An 8548-nucleotide genomic window follows, 5' to 3' on the forward strand; every position below is an offset into this window, starting at 1 on the left:
GCTTGTGGACAAATTTTCTCATAGATTAACATCATTGTATTACATCTTTTAATCGATCCAGTCATTAGAATGCAGCCATGCTGGGGTATCGCTTTGAAGGGGGAACAAACAGATGTACACACAAAGATACATACCTTTATATATATATATATATATATATATATATATATACAAAAGTAATATATATATATATATATATATATATATATATATATATATATATATTATTCAAAGGAATTCCAACTCTGATTTTTTATGTTTTTTATGATTTATTTATATTCTTATAATATTAATGTAGGATATAGAATACATAGTATATATAGTAAAATGAAATGAAGTATTGATTATCTTATTGAATAAATGAAATATTGAATATCAAATATTAAAGGACTAGTATACTTTCTTGCATTCTAGCAGCCTTCAAGGTCCCAAGTTGTGACAGGAATGTTTCAACTGCGATGTTCACAGTCTGTCCACCCCAAACTGTCCACAGTCTATCTACCCTATGTGAAAGGCTTCTCCGAAAAGATACAAAAGATATGCGGTCAATATGACATCAGGACATTATTCAAGAGTAATACAACACTTCGCAAATATTTCCTTCGGGTAAAACCACCAGTGGAAGAGAATATGACCAAAAACTGCGTGTACTCCATCCCATGCAACTGTGGTAGGTTATACAAAGGCGAAACATGTCACCCCATCAAAATAAGGGTTATAGCAACATCGCAAAGCTGTGACACGAGGAGATATTGATAAATCGGGTATAGCTGATCATGTATGGAAAAATGGAGACCACCTCCCCCTGTGGGATGAAGTTAAAATAATAGACAGAGAACACCAGTGGAAAATACGAAAACTAAAAGAAGCAGCACATATGCTAGGACACAACAACCTCCTAAGCAGTCCGAGTGCAGATATGAGTAGCATATGGGAACCGGTATTAAGGAAGGATAGAAAAATAATAGATTTATAAGCCCTAAAATTCACTTCATAATTGCCCACGGGCATATGGCGTAATGGTTAAGATCGCGGGGATACTAACCCCAAGATTCCGAGGTCGATTTCAAGCAGTGACCTGAACAATAACAATAATAATAGTAATAATAACTTCGAAAAATACCTTAGGAATGAGAACCCAGGTTCGAAATTTCCTCAAGACACCTGAAGAAGGCTGGAGGGTATATCATCCGAAACGTGTTATCAACAAGCAAGCTGAGGAAAAATATCCGTCGAATGTAAATAATGAGTTAAGTTAGTATCAACATATTTTAATGTAGAAACTTTTTGAGTACCGTCTGTAATTAAATATGTTATCACAAACACAACTAGTGTATATCACTGTATGTCGTTGATTGCCTCACATAGGCTCTTTATTTTGTGTCAAAAATTATCTGAAAGAACCATGTACTTTAAACTGAAGACTAAAGTGTTTTGTGATTGTTTATGCCAGCAAATGTCAGCTATCTAGATTCACAAATAATATATATTTATGTATGGGGAGGTTGGGGAAATCTAAGCTTTTAGAGTGCAATACTACTGCAAGAGCGACTGGCTTACAAGAAGAGGATTTCACTAGGAGGCTGGGCTGAAAAGTTCATAGGCTGACTATAAAGGAATGACGTTAGAGATGTGTTCTCTTGCATTAGTTACAGTTCTTCATATTAATAAACGCATTGTTTGTATCCACGTAAACTGACATCTGACTGTCCAAAGATGATTTTAAAGTAACTAGTAGTGACTTTTCTAGAAAATGGATAAAATTTCGCATCGTGGTGTTATCAAGTAAATTCAGAAAAAAAGGGTTTAATCCCCACCGACATTCATGCTGACATGGTTTCAAATTTTGCCACATGGGCAGAAATTTGGGGGTGGGGATGAGTCGATTACATCGACCCCTGTGATTAACTGGTACTTATTTAATCACCCCCGAAAGGATGAAAGGCATAGTCGACCTCGACGGAATTTGAACTCAGAACATGAAGACGGACGAAATACCGCAAAACATTTCGTCCGGCGTGTTAACGATTCTGCCAGCTCGCCGCCTTAATGCTGACATGGTTGCTACGTTAGGAGTCGATGCTCCAGCTTTACCAACAGTGCAAAAGTAGGCAGCTGGATTTAGGAGGGGAAGGGTGATTCTTGAAGATGACTCAACGTCTGGACGTCCTGCAACTGTCACCATCGCCGGAAACAAATCGTCTTCACCACATGGGGATGGATGTGAGGTAACTCACTACAAAATCAAGTAGCCAATGCTTATTACCATTTCACGTGAGAGATTTGAGAAGATTCTGGGCAATGAACTTGGTATGACGAAGATTTCTGTTCGGTGGGTGCCACGTCTTTTGACACCAAATTTAAAGCGCACCAAGCTGATCACATCACGGGAAAATCTGACATTGTTCCAGGCAGTTTCGGTATGTTTCCTTGGACGTTTCCTAAGCCAGGATGAGTGTTGGCTTCATCACTTTGAAACAAAGAGACAATCCATGCCGTGGAAACACCCCTCCTCACCTGCTCCAAAGAAAGCCACAGTCATTTCATCTGCAGAAAAGGTGATGGCCTGAGTTTTTCCGGATGCAAAAGGCATTGTGTTTATTGACTGTCTTCAACAGGGCCACTCCATCAAAGAAGAGTTCTATGCCAACTTGCTGAGGCAATTACGAATGGCTATCAAAACCAAATTCCCAGGAAAACTGACGAAAAGTCTTGTTTCATTAGGACAATGCTCCAACACACAAATCCTGGGTTTCAATGGTTGCAGTGAGTGACCGTGACTTTGAACTGGTTGATCACCCTTTATATCTTCCTGACTTGGCCCCTTGTGACTATTATCTGTATCCGAACATAAAAATCACTTGGCTGGGCTCCAATATCGCAGTGATGATGACGTCATATCTGCTGTTGAAGTCTATTTTGAATGGAAGAAGTGTGTGGACTGCAAGAGGGTCTATGTTGAAAAATAAACCTCATTTGGTCACATTCCATGACAGCATCTTCCTGAGCCTATGAAATTTTCATCGGTTCTGACTCTAAATGCAGATTCCGCGATAAATTTAATGAAACAATAGACCATCGCGCCTCGAGATGTCCTGTGCTGACACCAAATGAATACAAAAATCGCCACGATAGGGTAGGACAGTATTTACATTGGAAAATTTATAAACACTGCAAAATCAGCATTCCTGCTTACGGAGCCAGTCGTTGAAGGTAAAAATGTCACTATCCTCTGGGTTTTCCAGTCAACACCGACAGAACGATCCAGGCTAATCGACCAGACATAATCATTACAGACTCAGAAGAAAATACTTATAAACTAATAGATGTAAGTGTTCCTACTAATAAAAATATATCTGTACAGGAATTTGACAAATAAGTAAATATAAGGACCTGGAAATTGAAATACAAAAGATGTGACATCTTAAAGCGAGAACTGTTCCTGTTATTGTGGGTGCCTTTGGTATGATAAGAAAGGGATGTCAGAAACATCTAGGTAATATCCCAGGAGAACCATGTCTCAGAGAAATCCAAAAGATTGTGCTGACAGGTATTACCCACATCCTTAAAAAAACTCTATCAGTTTCAATGTATGTGTTGTATTACATGGAGATATTTCGCTACAGCCCCTGCCACTTGCCCTCCCCAAGCTTTCAGTCATACTGTAACATCTCTTCTCCTTCACTCGCCCTAGGACACTGGGTGTATCTCGGCGAGCGATTGTAACACACATGAAGATTAAAAGTAAATAATAATAATAATAATAATAATCTAAACAGCTTAGACAGAAAGATAAGGAAGTTGCTAACTAGATGTAGGTCACTCCGCCCAAAAAGATTGTATGCACCAAGAAAAAGAGGAGGAAGAGGACTTATTCGATGCGAATACAGGATTAGAGCAGAAAAAACAGCATAGCATGTTGTAAAAAATGCCACAGAACCGCTATTATTAGAAGTAAGAAGGTCAGGCTTTTGTAGGATGAATGATTGCAAAGATAAAGCACTATACAAGAAATTGAAAACAAATGAAACTGAAAATAGGTGTGTAAAGAAAAGAATGAATGGTCAATTTCATAGAGATGTTGAAGATAAGACAGACAGAGAAAAAAGGTGGCTGTGGATGACTAAAAGTGATTTAAAACCGGAAACGGAGGCTCAAATCTGTGCTGCCCAAGAGCAAGCACTAAGAACAAACTACATAAAATACAGAATAGACAACAGAGCAGAAAGTGATGAGTGCAGAATCTGTGGACAAAACGGTGAAACCATATGGCATATTATGAGCCAATGTACGCCATGAGCCCAGAAGGAATATAAGAGACACCACGACAATATAGCCAGGCTTGTCCATTGGACACTTTGCAACAAGTAAGGACTTGACAGAGCAAAAAATTGGTACGACCACAAACCAAAACGCATCGTCGAAAATGGAAAAGCAAAGATCCTATGGGATTTTATGATTCAATGCGACCATGAGATAGAGAATAGGAAGCCGGACATTAATTGAGAAACAAAACAAACTATGCTGGATCATAGATATAGAATGTCCACCTGACAACAAGGTATGCGATAAAGAAGAAAGAAAAGTTGAGAGATATGACAGGTTAGCTTGGGAAGTTAAGCAGTTGTGGTCGATGAAAAAGGTAACAGTAGTACCAATAATTGTTGGAGCCCTGGGAACAGTGAGCAAAAATCTCAAGAAGTACGTGGAACAAATAGGGGCTGCAATAAGGGTGGAGCACTTGCAGAAAACAGCACTGCTTGGAACTGCTCAAATACTCCGGAAGGTGCTCGAAAAATAAGAGGTGTTACCTTAGTTCAGTGGTAGTGAACAGCTGACACGGTAGTACGTCTCCAGCGTTAGAAGCTGTGCAAAGGCAATAATAATAATAATGATAATAATAATGATTAGCGTATTGTATATACTGCTCAGGTGTACTAATACTTCGTCAGAAAAAGGGATCAAAAGCGGACAGGAAGCAACAATAAGCCATGAAAGCATCGCAGATATTTGGCTTACCTTCGAAGGAAATACGCTGCTCACCTAATATGACAAACGTCTGAGTTTCTGCGTGAAAGATAAAGAAGTAATGAATAGCCTATCCTGCAACAAGTTTAAATTTGTTATCTAGAATGTTTACAGGAGTAGTGACAGAATTAGTAGAGTATTTAATACGTGGTGGTGGTGGGAGAGAGATGAACTTACTATCTGTGCAATAACGAACCTGGCGGTGACGATAGCGGTGGCAGTTGTGGTGTGGTGATGGTGGTGGCGCCCGAACGTGGTCGCTCGGTCTGCTTGAAACAACAGCTAAATTTCATGCATGTTTCATGATCACAACGGAGGGATTAGAATAATGTAGTTTGAGGTGTTGACGCAATATCCGGGAGAAATACGTATTGTGTAAGTATTTCACAATACATCTTCCCTCGGGTGGAGAATTGGAGTAGTCATGACTGGAATACCTTCGATCATAGGCTATAGTACTGTTTAGGATTGACCAAGGACACAGCCTCCTCCTCCTCCACCACCACCACCACCACCACCACCACCACCACCTCCTCCTCCTCCTCCTCCTCCTCCTCCTCCTCCTCCTCCTCCTTTCCCAGCACATTGAGAGCGTAGGACGTGACATGTTCAATACCGTGTATGCCCACCCTGGGTGTTCAAAACGGTCATAACCCGTCGGTACATGGAGTGCATGAGGCTGTTCACAAAAGCCATTGGCACCTGTGCCCACACCCTGAGGAAAGCTGCCTACAGTTCCACACGAGTTGCCGGCCTTGGGACCACCTGGTTCAGACATCTCTGGATTTCATTCACAGATGTTCAATTGGGTTAAAATCCCAGTTGAGAGCTGGCCACGGCATGGTTCTGATGTTGTGCTGACGAAGGAAGTCCATAGTGACCCTGGCTCGAAGAAGGGCATGAGGTGAGGTTTTAGGATCTGGTCAACGTAACGCTGCGCTGTGATGCCACTTCTTCTACTTGCACCAACGTTTTGGAACACAGGGGGCTCAATTCGCTCAATTCAGGCCTATAGCACCCCAAACCATGCTTTCGCCACCCCACGTGTCTCTCTCCATGACACACGCGTCTCTGTAGCATTCACCCCTCCTACGCCACACCCTCACTCTGCCATCCGAGGTGGAAACGCAGTACCGGCTCTCGTCAGAGAAGACTATCGACCTCCACTGTTAATGCCGCCAATGTCGGTACTGTGCAGCTCACTGTAGTCATGCCTGACGGTGGCGGGCGGTGAGGAGAGGCCCTCGAGCAGGACGACAACAACGCAAGTCGTAAGCGGCCAGTCGACGTCGTACCGTGTCGTTGCTGATGGGTCGCTGTCCAGTGCCAATGGTCTCGCGAGGTGTCACGCTGGCCGGTCTGAAGCGATCACGGAGGTGTTGCAGGTGGATGAAGCGGACCTGCCTGGGCGGGGTCACCCGAGGGTGCCTTCTGCGGGCACGGTCTGCAGCGCTGTTGGTGTTGTTGTATCGCTGTTGGTACTGACATGGACATTGTAAGCTTTCGCAACAACCAGAGCACGCTGTTCGGGTTGCAATCGGCCATAGTTTGTTCTCCTTGCGCTGTTGACAATCGGGTCATACCTGATGCGTCCAAATTACGAATGCCAGGAACGCGGTTCAAGTTGATTTTTATACCCATAACCTTCACGAGACGCACGTGCATTTCGGTTTTCATGACAATTGTTTGTGACTGCCACCCACGGCATTCAACGCAGCTCCGTTTTGGCGCCTCGTTTCAAGGAAAGTTGAAAGGTTACCTGCAATTTGGGTCTCAGCCATAAGCCAGCATGTCTTGGACTATTTACACTTACATCCCCGGCGCAGGAGTGGCTTTGTGGTAAGTAGCTTGCTTACGAACCACATGGTCCTGGGTTCAGTCCTACTGCATGGCACCTTGGGCAAATGTCTTCTACTATAGCCACAGGCCGACCAAAGCCTTGTGAGTGGATTTGGTAGACGGAAACTGGAAGAAGCCCGCCGTATATGCATATATATATATATATATATATATATATATATATATATATATATGCACACACACACACACACACACACACACACACACACACACACACACACACACACACACACACACACATATATGTATGTATGTATATATGTATGTATGTATGTATGTATGTATGTATGTATGTATGTGTGTGTATATGTTTTTGTTCTGTGTTTGTCCGCCCAACATCGCTTGACAACCGATGCTGGTGTGTTTACGTCCCCGTAACTTAACGGTTCGGCAAAAGAGACCGATAGATTAAATACTACGCTTACAAAGTATAAGCTCTTGGGTCGATTTGCTCAACTAAAGGTGGTGCTCCAGCATGGCGCAGTCAAATGACTGAAACAAGTAAAAGAATAAAAGAATATAAACATGACACTTGAAAAAATGGCGTTTCTTTTGCAGTTCAGTGTAACATTCTTTTATTAGACTCAAACATTTTGCTCAACGTAACTTAAACTTTCCAAGTACACTCTCATTATTCTTACTTGCTATTAGATCGATTTGGTGATCTACCAATTAAATATTGCAGTGATACGCTATTTGTATACAATATTTGGTTTAATTTGTTTGTTTCACTGTTGCATTTTGGGTACTGTCCTTCATAAATAGTCTAGTATCCAAAATGCATTTGAGTTTGCGCAACTGTTAGCATTTTTGATTTTTCATAATCAGTTAGACCGGGTTTAAAGTATGCCTGTCTATACTCAATCACAATACTTGCATATTGTAATCTTCTTTCTCCAGATAACCCCGTTAAACTGACATTCACAAGTCCACTCCGGAACCATGTGGTTGGGAAACACTCTTCTTGCGCATATAATATCTTTATTTATTTATCTATTTCGGGTTATATCTCTAGATTTCATATTTATTTGTTTTAAACCATTGATTCTTAACCAATGCGCTGGCTGGAGGGTTCGATGTAAACACAGACGAAGGCGGCGAATGTCTAAGGAGCGCTACGGAGGGTCCTGGGCATATAGAGATGTCTTGGTGTTTCGAGGATATATAATAGTGAAAACAGAAATGAAACTCATTGTTTAAACACATAAAAAACAAAACAAAAAAAAACAGAAAACGAAAAATTCTTATCGGTGCTAAGATATGTCGTCATTTCTTGTTTACCAAGGTTCAACATAATTTCATTATTTCAGTACTCGCCTTCTTAAATAACAATTTCAATGGAAATTGAAGAGAGAGAGAAAGAAAGAGAGGGAGAGGGAGAGAGAGAGAGAGGGGGGGGGGGGGGGGGGAGAGAGAGAGAGAGAGAGAGAGAGAGACTCAAACCACGCAAGAGCGAAAAATAGTGGCGCATGTTAGTTGGGAAAGTTAGTAAAAATATATATATTAATATAAACACACACACACACACACACACACACACACACACACACATATATATATATATATGTGTGTGTGTGTGTGTGTGTGTATATTTATTTATTTATTATAGAGGTGAACTCTATTCAAGAAACAACAGCATAGGGTTCAATTTATTGAGCGA

At 41.3% G+C, this 8548-nt stretch overlaps 1 protein-coding gene across 3 annotated transcripts in view; it reads right to left on the minus strand.

The window, feature by feature from the left end:
- The window catches only part of LOC106873889 (protein-glucosylgalactosylhydroxylysine glucosidase), a 32778-nt gene extending 27569 nt beyond the window's left edge, over positions 1 to 5209 (minus strand). The window contains exon 1 of one of the 3 annotated variants that reach the window (XM_089360338.1): positions 5020 to 5209. The gene's annotated coding sequence lies outside the window, so the exon portion shown is untranslated. Of the gene's footprint in view, positions 1 to 1123; positions 3754 to 5019 lie in introns of those variants that run through there. The other 2 variants (XM_089360340.1, XM_089360339.1) reach the window with 2 other exon arrangements.
- Between the last annotated feature and the right edge of the window lie 3339 nt (positions 5210 to 8548).

The sequence above is a fragment of the Octopus bimaculoides genome, chromosome 11, assembly GCF_046866305.1.
Source record: "Octopus bimaculoides isolate indiv1 chromosome 11, ASM4686630v1, whole genome shotgun sequence".
Lineage (NCBI taxonomy): Eukaryota > Metazoa > Mollusca > Cephalopoda > Octopoda > Octopodidae > Octopus > Octopus bimaculoides.